Below are 12314 nucleotides of genomic sequence, written 5' to 3'. Positions count from 1 at the left end.
GTAAGGTTTCGGAGAGACTTAAAGATGGAATAGTGCTCTGAACTTCGGGTGCGTCTGAAGCGTCTTCTGGCAGCATCTCGTTTTCTCATTAAATTTCTTATATTATATTTCTGAGTTGATCCAGAGAGCCGGAGAGCGAAGGTACGGGTTTTAAGAGGAGCGTGTTGGTTTATGAATTTACCACTTATTATAAATTATCACTTATTTGAAAAGAAGATGTATATTTTCTATCATTACTGGGTCTTCATTGTGAACTATTGTTGAGTAATAATGATAATAATCTTTATTTATTCTGGGATTGATCCCTTTTGAATAACATGCAGCCCTCAGAATTAGGCTTTAGATCAAATGTAATTAAACTAAAAATAATAAATGGAAAGGTACAATTTCTGCTAATATACATATTTACAAGAATAAACTTAATTCTGAAACATTAAGTACAGAAAATATATAAACTTTGTTTGAAACATTCAATTGTTATCCTTCCGGAATTGGGTGGACAGAAGGTGGTCGAAGATACGGGATTTGAATGTTGGAAGGGTATTAGAACTACGAACGAAGGAGGGAATAGAATTCCATAGGGGTGAGAAAAGATCTACTAAAGGCTGCGGTTCGATGGGGAGTTACATATAAGTCTGAAGGCCGTGAACGGGTATTGCGGTAATGCACTGAGGATTTAAATTGAAGGATATCAGAGATGTGATATTGTATGGAAGCAAGAAAATATTTACGACGAAAGGAGTGGTAAAGCCACTTCAATTGTTCATAAAATCGGCAGACAGAGGCGCCCTGGGGACTCCAAAGATGAATCGTACAAAGCAATTAATTAACCGTTTAAATTTTGCTTCGAGATCCCCAGAGACACCCCTGTAAACCACACAGCAATGATCAAAGTGGGGGAATATTAAGGAAGTTACCAGGAACCTACGGGTTTCAAAAGGAAGTATGTGACGAAGATAATTTAAAAATTTTTGGGTGGAGAAGGTACGACAGGAAATATCAGAGACGTAGTTTTTCCAAGAGAGAGTTTGGTCTATAGTAACACCAAGGTTTGGTCTATAGTGACACCAAGGTTTTCAACGTATAGATGGAATTGTATTGGATTGTTGTTAAGGGATAAGGTTGGAATATGAGGAATAGTTTTCAGGAGGTGATTGGATCCTATTACAATTGCCTTAGTCTTCTCTGCGTTCAACTTAAGCTTGTTTTATTGTGCCCAGTGACTAATTCGATTCAAGTCTTCTTCGTGGCAGCCAATAGGTCAGAAGGTGTGAAGGAAAGGTAAATTTGGAAATCATCAGCCTACAAATGGTATCGAGAATGTTGGATAAGGAGGTGAAGGTCTTGCCTATACTGACCGCTGGGAAGCCATCGGACTGCCTGCACCTGACCCTACCTCCGCTGGACTAGACGTACTTGATTTTCGCCACTTTCTGCTTCTGCCTGGCTAACCAGTAGAGGTGGATGTTGGCGGGCATCATGGCTTCGCTCACATTTACCCGGTGCGCGTCGTTTTCATTCCAACCTAAGTGGCGAGTGGAGAAATCCCTTTTGGCTCCTCTTTGCCGCACCAGCTCATCTCTTATTGTTTGTCGGACGAATCTCACTATAATAGGGGCCGGCGCTCCTTCCTGTTTAGACCTGAGCCGAACCGCGTGGTCCAGATCGTCCGGACACAGCTTCACGCCCAAGCCTGCACCAATACTGAGAACCGTTCTCACTGCGGTCTCTCCCTGCTTCTCGGGAATTCCCCTAATCTCTTTAGTATTATTTAGGTGATTCTGTTCCACCTGATTAATTCTAACCTCAAGGCCACATATTTTAGCTTTAAGATTGTTGTTTTCTAAGGACAATTCTTCGATTTTATTCTTCTGCTGGTCCAGGAGGGCTTCAATTCTCTCTAGCCTTTCTAAATTTTCGAAAGAAAGCTCCGACTGCTTCTGAAGAGTGACCTTTGTATCTTTGAGCTCATCGATGCCCTGGAGCTTAGCCTTCATTTCTTTAACCTCCTCGATAAGCCCCTTTAAGAGATTAATCATGGTACCAGGCTCATTTCCCTTCAACATGTTAGACCCTGATTCACACTCAGCACACATCCATTTTTTATGAATATCTGGTTCAGAGCTATGCATTTATAGTGATATATACTCTGGACAAGTTATGCATGGAAATTTTTCGTTTTTTCGTCTCTTGAAATAGCTTTAATGGAGCTTTAAGGACTAGAAGGAGATTAATACATATAAAAACACGTACCAGGTTGTTTGTTTACGAGAGCCCGGATCAAGTCTTCTATTAAACTAATCCTCACTACTGTTGTACTTAACAACCGATTTCTTCAATATTCAATGTTTTCTTCTAATTTTACTCAGATAATTACAGTGTCTAGGGCCACAATGTTTCATAAAATGAAGCACTCAATTTTTCATCAAGATTAGAAGCTGCTAGTTGAAAAAAGAAAGAGACACAGGAGCGATGTTTACTGCACGAGTGATACTGTAAGCCTATGATAATACTACCGCTTACAAATTATCACTTATTGGAATAGAAGAGGTATATTTTCTACCATTACAGGTCTTCATTGTGAACTACATTAAAGTACTACCACTTTTGTGATTCTAGTAGTACATTTGTATGTTTTTTTTTCTAATTTTGTATGTTGTGATTTTTTTACATTAAAATTAATTTAAATGCTGTTTTACAGTTTTAACTTGCCACAAATCATCTCATGAAAATTATACTTTTCATTCTAGTAGTTGGGTCTGGCCTCCTGTATCTATCCACTGTCACCGGCTCCCAGTTTCGTGTGTAGAGAAGGAAGTTACAATGTCTGCAGTTAGTCTTCAAACCAGTGTATGTGTTTGTGAAAGCTTACCTTAAGAGGAAAGGACCTGTAAATACCAGGGATATTAACAAGAAATACTTCTGTAGATTGTAGGAATATAGTCCAGGTAGCGGTCAATATAATACAAAATAGTAAAAAAAAAAGTTTTTAATTCTACTCATCGTTTTGGGCCACTTTCCTAGGCTTCGTCAGGACTAAATAAAAACATTGTAACAAAAAAATTAGAATACATATACAAAGAATGTAAGCAATTATACAAAAAAATATGTTATTTTTTAAAAAAAAGAGCTCTCTATGTTAAGGAAATATAAATATAGATTAATAGGAAATTAATTGATAATAAATACATTCAGCCAGGATAGAATTGTAAATATAGAACTAGAATAATAAATAGTAGAGAATAATTGTTTGAAACAGTAGCAAATATGGTGAAGTAAATGTGACAAATAAGAAGGAAATAATAACAATAATATAAAAATAACAGACAAAAAGAAAAAGATGAGATACCTGATCCTGTTGCCAAAAGGTAGAAGAAAGTTAGGCAGGGAGAGGGGGTAGGTATGGGTGCCCCACCACTTCTCTAATTATCAGAAAGGGTTTAATTTTGTATAATATATTAGTAAACTGACAAGATAATCTAATACCTTGTCTAATATTACAACAGGCAAGTTTATGAGATAAGTAAATGTAAATTTATAAGATATTATATACAGTATAGAGAGAGAAACAAAAAGTTTCTGTAAATACATAGATAAAATAAAAATAAAATCATTGACTAACAGTAAAAATCATGATAAATATGGAGAAGTAATGATATAATAAACTAAGAGAAAATTAGAACGGTACATATAAAGATAGTAGGTAGTAAAACAATGACATCTAGTAACAATATTCAGTGGACAATATTTAAGACTTCGAGTAAGAATTTTACAAGTGTAGTAGTATATAAATTGTACATTGGAGGTGAGAAGTGATAACATAGGCAAAGTGTGTTAACAATTAGAAATAAAAAATGTTATAAGATAATATAAAATTGAAAAACAAATTTAAAACAGGAATGGGTGTGAAAATAATTAATAGTACATTAAAATAGGTAGTTAAAAGGCAAATAGTAAGAAGTAAATTTCGATTATTAATAGTGTACTATTTGAAACCAAAAGCTCTAATAGGGTACTATTTGAAACCAATAGCTCTAATAGTGTAATAGTAGAAAACCTATAGCTCTAATAGTGTACTATTTGAAACAAAAAGCTCTAATAGTGTACTATTTGAAACCAATAGCTCTAATAGTGTACTATTAGAAAACCTATAGCTCTAATAGTGTACTATTTGAAACCAATAGCTCTATTAGTGTACTATTTGAAACCAATAGCTCTAATTGTGTGAAATTAAATTGTGACATTAATAGCTCTTGTAACATCCTACTAAAAGCCCAGACACAAAAAATGTTTATCACTGCATCACATTTTGTGAAACTTGGTTATGTGATCTAGGAGACCTCAAAACGCGTATTTCCGTCGAAAACTCGAATTCGAAATTTAGCATGATTGCATTTGTTTCCTTTACTACGTATTCCATATATTAGTAAGTGAAAGTAAAAAAGTGGAAAATTATATGAGAATTGCTCAAGAATACATACGTTTAAAAGCTGTCTTAAAGATCCTTTGACGCCAGGTACATATTACTATGATCAATCTTAAAAGCATTCTATTTCCACAATATTAATTTTGTAAATGTATGTCTCCCATTAAATAAATTAGAACTGCCCTTAAAGACAAAGGGCGAAACCTTAAAGAAACTCTTCTATTTCTAAATAAAAAGACCTTTACTACTTGAAAGACACAATGTATTTCAAGATGGAAGAGCGGTACACTTTGACGATGCTAAATCACCTCCTTGATTTGGGCCTTACGCAGGGGACCCCTCGGATAGCAGTGGAGTCCTGAGCCACGGGCCAGAACTTAAGCCAGCTGAGGACCGGGAGGACCAGGACGATGACGCTGCTGGCCAGGCTCATCACGAACATGAAGATACACGCTAGGCAGACCATCTTCCTCTCTTCAGCTTCGGCTAATGTCCCAACGTTTAGTTGAATACTAGAATTTGGCGGTGAATTTCAGAGGGATAGGTAATGAACATGTGACTATTTGAAGTAAAATGCGAGTGTGTCCAGCTGACGGATATTTTTTACCTTAAAAACAATTACCTCTTTGGCTGTGTACTTAAAACCAAAAGTTGAGAAATGAGAACATGCTCAATACAATGGGACCATGTACTATTCATATTCGAGGTAAACTATCTTTCACTGCGATTTCATCAAAATCGGATTAATGGTAGTAGGTTAGCGCATTTGAGTAATAAGTGTCCAAGTGCGATTAATCTCTACAGACTTAGACATATTTGCATCATCACTAGAAAGTTCAATTCCCAAATATCAGGGATATGTATTACCCCCTCAATTTCAACCCCTTCAATCTGTCTTGAAATGCTGTCATTTTTTTTTATTTTTTAAATACAATGTATTTCAGGAAACTTTCTCGTTGTAACCTTTTGTTATCGACTTTATGCTACTATCTGATGGACTATCAACTGGGATTTTCGAGCCCCAACGTTTTCACAAAGAAAAACAACTTTTTTTCCCCCTTTTTTATGAACCTTGATATTAATACAATTTTAACTCTGAAGGGTATATAAAAAACGTTACCTTAGCCGTATGGATACCCTCAATTTGTGGTTCGGAATTTTTGAAGTGCTAAAGCTTTTGAAAGACATTGTTCGTTTGTTGAAGTGGTGAAGTTTTTTGAAAGATATTGTTCGTTTGTTGAAGTTCCATACAATTAATTCAGTTTATTTTTTTTTTTTAGTCTTCTTCATTTGAAAAAAGTATTGAACATACTTCGATATGCATCAACATAAAAAATACACAGATAAAAAATGCAAGTTTCGTTGATTGAGGATGTAGGAATGTTTCAGAAGATGTTGGCATGACAATGTGCCCACTTCCTAGAAAAATGTCAATACACGCGACAATTAAAGCCATCATTGAGAAATGGGCAATAAGTCAAAAAGCTCCAAACTGACTGAAGGCTGAAGTAGCTTTATTTGGACTGAAAAAGATTATATGGCTTTGGTAGCAGAGCTGATTGAAGTTTAAATTAAACTATATTTGGGAATAGTAGTAGGGCTGGCTGAAGTTTAAATTGAACTTTATTTGGCTTTAGTAGCAGGGCTGACTGAAGTTTAAATTGATCTATATTTGGCTTCAGTAGCAGGGTTGTCTGAATAACAAATAGTACTCATTGTTAGCAAAAATAAGCAATAGATAAATACAAAACACGAGGAAAATAGATCCCCGACGGACCAACCCTGGGAACTAATGCCCTACTCGATCGACGCCAAAACACTCCGGGCAGTTTGGGAAGGAATTCTGCAAAGGTGCGCATTCTACGGTGTTTCGGCGGCATCAATTGGCGGTTGAACACCCCACATCACATCTAGGAGAGGGGCGCCGTGGAACGTCTACATAACACAATCGGGGAACACTTACGGCTTCACAAGTTAGTACGCAACCTCGACCCTTCGAGGCTATGCCCCGTGCAATCATAGCCTATAATTATACAATTCACGCAGCAACGGGACTATCGCCTGTCGAAATCTTTTTTGGACACCAAAGACGGGATAGAGGGGACCTCATTACGGCTAGCAACAAAGATCTACGAACTAGACTATACCTAGAGAGGGTAGGGCGCCAAGAAACATAAAGTGAGAGACAAATTAATGCGCGAGAATCAAACCCGAGTTGATAAGGCGAATAATAGATCCATAGTATATAAGAAGGGACCACTGGCGTTGGGAACTATAGTATATAGGCGACTACGAACAGCTCGTAATAAAACAGCTGCGCGGTACGAGGGTCCGTACAAGGTTATCACATTCGGGAGAATAATTTATTCACCATCAGGGATGTAAGTTACCCATTTTGGTCACGTACGGTACACCTTGAGGAGCTTCGAGTGCCTCATATAAGGCCTAAAATTGAGCCGGACGGCAGTGCTCAGCCTGAACCATCTCACAGCTAGGAAGTTTTTTTTTCTCTTCTGTTCTCTCTAAATTTGTGCATATAGGTTAAATTTAATTGTCAGGTTAAGTTATACATTAAGTTTAATTGTTAGGTTAAGTTATAGACTAGGTTCAGTGTGGCTAATTTTTCTTCTTCTTTTCATTTCACTTTTCCTGTACATCGAGTGAATTTTTATTTCTTATGTAGGAAAGAGTGCCAGGTTCATTTCACATTTATTTATTTTTCTTTAGAGTTCCTCCATACGAAGGAACTGGAGGGAGGGAAATAGCTGTATATAGCCTCTAAATAACAACAAGAACTCTGTAAAAATAGGACTAGCTATCTTTTAAGTTTAACAACAAACCATGTGTCTATAGATACCAGATGATTCTAATAATAAAGCCAGTTATTCAGATACTATTGTGTCGTTACTCTGCCCGAACCCCTTTTAATTTTTATTAATCCTTCCAGTCTAATCGTAAGTTATATGTTAGTATATATAATCTTCGTTTTAGTTTTTATAAAACTAATAATAATATGTTAATTTATCATGGCCCATTTCTTTTGTTTAATCGATTATGTAAAGATTTGAACTTAATCATGTACTTTATATATTGTAAAGTTGGTTGCACTGGCACCTACATCGAATTTTTTGAAAGAATGAGTACAAATTCACATTTCATTTATTACTTTACTTAAAAAATATATTGACCCTGAACAGAGGAAAAAAATATTCTTTTACTGATTTGATTGGAGACATAGAGTAGCCTTTAATAACTCCCTGTTTCAGGAATCGACATAGAGTAGCCTTTAATGACTCCCTGTTTTGGTAATCAACAAAGAGTAGCCTTTAATAACTCCCTGTTTCAGGAATTGATATAATTTGGTTTTATAAATGTGGAAATGGTTGGGGATGCAGTCAGTGAACAACACAAATAAGTTGAGAGAACATATTTAGTAGTGCCAATGTTTTGGCCAGAACTTGGAGTCTTTTCAGGGCTATGTACAAAAAAAAAAAAAGATAACAACCAATGAGTAAAATGATGTACATAATTATAAGAAAATAACTAACAGGTATTGTATAAATAATATAAGAAGATAAAGTCAGTATGAGAAAAGTAATATTAAAATTAAATAAGAGGAAAGAACAAATAATAAAATACATATGAAAATCTAGTTTGTAAATATTTGTACAAAATGAAAATTATTTAAAATAAAGCAATGAAAAAAGTGGAAAATAAAACCTAAATGTTGGCAATTATACATGTAAGTAAAATAAGAGGATTATTGTGATCCTTTTAGTCATTGGTAGTTACCTTGTTTTTTCATAGCCCTAATCAAGGCTTGAAATTCTAGCTGAAGCTTTGGCACTAATAAATAAGTTTTCACTCATTTGTGTTCTTCACTAACCGTAACCCCAACCATCTTCTCAACATTTATATGTACCCATGGCCAACTATTAACTCATCGGAATTAGGTTTTAATTCGTTGGATGGGCCAATACAGTTTTACAAAGCAAGATTTCATTTCCAATTTGAGAAGGGCTTAAGTCAGATTTAAAAAGGTATGATAAAATTGATAATTTGATAAATGCTTAATTATAAAATATTTTAAAAATTAATATTAATTTTTCAGATTTGATTGATCGTTTTTACCTTTGTCAGGCTGGATACTATATAATTGTGGCCTATAAAACTTAATTTGTTGAAATTATAATTTATAATCGATATTTATGGCATTTTTTCATTGGAATACATTTATGCAAAATCCACTTACTGAATTTTATAAATAAATTTAAACAGTATTGAACATTTTATATTGTGTGTATAGATGATTATATATATATACATATATAACAGTCAAGAAAAAAGTTATTAATTAATATATCTTAGTGAGGTATTTGTAGTGGACAGTTGCCATGAATATGAGAACAATAAAATCTTGTTATTATTGACTGAATCTCAAGATTCCAGAAAAAAAAAAAAAAATGAGTAGGATATATGAATGAATATATTGGTGTCCTTACTCCCCAATGGTTCTCTAGGTACATTGCCATTACTTCATTTTTGGTATTTTTTGAAAACATAATATTCCTTAAAATTTGTTTATTTCTTTTTCATCTTCTATCGATGTTTCGAGTTTTTCCTTTATCATCCGGGCATATCAGAATTACCCATCTCCATTATTTCCTTGTTCCTTACAAGGACTATTACTGAATGTTGTGTGAGGGTGGATAAATAGAATTATTAAAGTTTTCTTGAAGAATTGTAAATTTTAACTTTGAACAAAATATAATATATGGATAAGTAAGAAACAAGTAAGCAATAAAGAAAAATAATTCTCATGAATCCAGATGAGAACTCATGAACCCCTGAAATGTTAATAGGTGATGCAATAGAAATAAAGAAATTACAAGAAAGATGTTATTTTCACATAATGCCTTAGCATTTTTAAATTTGATTTAAACGTATCTAAATAGATAAAAACTTTTTTGGAATATTATAGACGAATCTCTAACTGTATCAGATATTTCAGAAAGCTTCTATTTTACATTTTTTTTCTTATTTAAATAATTATAAATGTTCATTTTAAATAGATAAACATTGTTGTTCAACACTAAGAAATTTTATTCAACACAATAAATTTCTGATTCTAATTTTAATTTCAGATTTATTAAAAAAAAAAAAAAATCAATGTATACAAAATTTCCAAGTTCAAAGAAGCCTTTAAGCTTTAATAATAAATAAAATAAGTTAATAAATAAGATTAAAGATTGAATGTAGTATTTTCACCAAATCAAAAAGAACTGTAATAAAAATTTAATTTTATTGAAAATTTAACTATGCTTTTTTTTTAATTATGAATTTTTTCAGATGTAAACATAAAAGCATTAGAGCTTGGTCCATGCTGTGTCGAAAAGCACCTCCATGTAGTGCCCACTTCCTACTATATGTGCAAGAGGAATAATTAAGATGATGACACGGAGGCCAATCACTTCCAAATTCTGTTAAAGTAGTATTCTCACAGAATGGACCAACAAACCACAACTAAGTATCTCATTGCATACCATAAAGTACCAATTGTAGAAAAAGGTCTGTATCTAATCCATTTATGTAACAAATACGTAATACAATTTATTAATTCATATTCTGTTTTTCTGTTTTCAGGGATTGGCAAAAAAAAAGATGATGACAATGATGATAAATAACACACCATTTATTGGTAAGCCAATATTTAGAATTGTTTTTTAAGAGCCTATTATATCTGGGAATGTAGACATAATAAAATCATGGTCTGAACATTAAAAATAGAAAATCAAAATCATTTTAATCATCCTCTAGTTAAATTGTTTGGATACCATCTTGTATAATATAAGTTTCTTTTAATAATATAAAATGTCTGCTGTTATTAATATTTAATTCTCTTCTTCTTCTGCTACTATATAATATTTTATGGTTACATACTGTAAGATCAAACAAAATTACTTTAAAGAGAATAATAATATTAATAAATAGATAAAAGGCATAGCGAACCCGAAGGTTAGATCCAGATAACACCAATCACTTTCTACACAGGTCTGTCCACTAACTCTACAAGATGAGTCATGCAATGCTCCATCTATGTTTTCATATATCCATCAGAAGTTTACCAGCCAGCTCAATGCTTACTGACTTTGTAAGGATTCATTTGTTACAAACAACAACATTGCACCTCCAATTTTTTTTTATCATATTAACACCTCAATTTTATTTACTGGCTACAGTTCCCGGGTTTCAGGTTTGTGTAGTATTCTAAATCCTCTTGTGAACTCATTCTTCTTGAGTCAAAATATTTATGGAATAATCTTAAACATAAAACCATAATTGATACTCAGAAAAAAATCCTACTGTGAATTGAGTATATACTGAGTATTCTCAAAATATTGAGGAATAAATAAATGTTGTTCAGTATATATATTTTTTTAGTCCAAAGCTATTTAATTTGAATCGAACCCAAACATAATAAACAAAACAAAATACAACTTGCTTAAATTGCACAGTTTTATAAAACTGTATTGGTTCGTTAATGTATTTTTCTTGTTCATTATAGAAATTTTCTTTCCAATCATAAATGATTTCAATTGTCAAAATATTTTTTTTTTTTTAATGAGTATTATCACCATGTTATACCAACATCATACTAGTATTTCGATGATGTTAAAAGGGAAACTGTCTAGTTAGCCACCATTGAACATATGGTACTTGTGTTCACTCAAAGGATGTTTGTACCAGCCCAAATCATATGCTGGGGCAGGAGATGGAAACAATATCCTAGAAACTGAATATGGTTCTAATCTATATTTTGGAGATAATGTTGCTTTTAATCTACTCGATTCTGTTGTAGAAAATAGGTATTATTATTTTGGTTTGTAAATAAAAAGATAGATGGCAACACTGTGATACAACAGGCATGCTGCTTTGTTCTAGGACAGTCTATTGTGGCGTCTATTGGTGAAATATACTCTTTATCTTTATTTATAAAACCCTCCCTAAATTCCACAACAGATTCACCAAAGAAACATAAATTGTTGTTTGATAATTCAATCACCTCTTCTGTGGAAGTGGGAGAGACTTTTTAATGATTGATATAATCTTTGAAGATAGGATTAAAAAAATATGTCTTACGGAATTCAGAACATATTATGAAGTATAAAAATAAGAGGTAATAGTTTTATCGTTTTGATATGAACAATAAAATATTTATTGATCATAAGATCGAAAACGTGGTGATTACTTTGGCTACAAATGTTAGCATCCTGAAATCACTTGCACAAGTAAAAGAGTAGTATAGAACATACATACATAGAAAAACATAAAATAAAATGTGTTATCTCTGCCTTAATGTAATTTCTTAACTGCTTAATAATGTAACAGTGTTTTTTTACATATTAGGAGAACTTTTAATGAAATAATCAATTATTATAGGTAATTTAGGGTTATAGGGACTTGTTATCAATAGAAAACATTTTAATTTTTTATATATGTATATATAGTTGACCGTAAAAATTGATATATAAGAAGATGGTCAGGGTTGCGGTCAAAAGTGAAACAAAAACACTTTTGACCGCAACCCTGACCATCTTCTTATATTTTAATTTTTTCATTTGTTGTACAAAAATGGGTAAAGAGAAATTGTTGAGGATTTAGGTTTTATTACAAAAGATAAAGACTATGTTTCATGAATAAAGTAATAGAGGGACTGACCCAGAAAAAAGGAAATACAAGCTGTCCTTTCTCCAAAGCAGTGTTGCCATCTACTGTTTTATTTACAAATAAAATAATAAAACTTATTTTCTACAACAATTTCCTTCCTAAAATATGTTTTATTAGTCCCTTTCATTTATTACCTTACTTTATTTGTATTTAAGTAATG

General features: G+C 32.9%; 1 long non-coding RNA gene across 2 annotated transcripts in view; it reads left to right on the top strand.

Annotated features, from left to right (window-relative positions):
• Window positions 1–4672: 4672 nt before the first annotated feature.
• Window positions 4673–12314, top strand: part of LOC106687566 (uncharacterized) — an 8001-nt gene continuing 359 nt past the window's right edge. The window contains exons 1-4 of one of the 2 annotated variants that reach the window (XR_001344178.3): window positions 4673–5132; window positions 7773–8466; window positions 9776–9994; window positions 10070–10124. This is a non-coding gene — a long non-coding RNA (uncharacterized lncRNA). Of the gene's footprint in view, window positions 5133–7304; window positions 7381–7772; window positions 8467–9775; window positions 9995–10069; window positions 10125–12314 lie in introns of those variants that run through there. The other variant, XR_010844905.1, reaches the window with a different exon arrangement.

This window comes from Halyomorpha halys, unplaced genomic scaffold, assembly GCF_000696795.3.
Source record: "Halyomorpha halys isolate HHAL.00 unplaced genomic scaffold, Hhal_1.1 Scaffold983.1, whole genome shotgun sequence".
NCBI lineage: Eukaryota > Metazoa > Arthropoda > Insecta > Hemiptera > Pentatomidae > Halyomorpha > Halyomorpha halys.
The sequence above is the reverse complement of the archived record's forward strand: the minus strand, read 5'-3'. Positions and strand labels throughout refer to the sequence as shown.